We start from the raw sequence: 314 nt of genomic DNA on the forward strand, positions 1-314 counted from the left end.
GTGGACCCTGTCAACTCTGTGGTTCTATAACTGTCTTCTGCAGGAGTCAGTGAAATAAGAAATAAGAAACGAAGACACGCCGCGCTGAAGACACACCCAGGGGCCCACAACACACGCGCAGCCGGCTCTGCTCGCAGGAACTCTGCACGTTCTCAGAGGCACCCTCCGCAGGAGACAACGCGAACGCCCCTCCCGTTCAAAACCCTGGTTCCGATTCCGCTCTCCCTTGGAAAGAATCGACGCAGGAAGAGACAGAGAAGGAAACCTCAGATGGGACCGTGCTCGGCCCCCTTCCTGCCTTGGCGGAAAAGCAG

Source organism: Gekko japonicus, unplaced genomic scaffold (genome assembly GCF_001447785.1).
Source record: "Gekko japonicus isolate JY-2015 unplaced genomic scaffold, Gekko_japonicus_V1.1 scaffold2001, whole genome shotgun sequence".
In the NCBI taxonomy this organism is placed as follows: Eukaryota; Metazoa; Chordata; class Lepidosauria; order Squamata; family Gekkonidae; genus Gekko; species Gekko japonicus.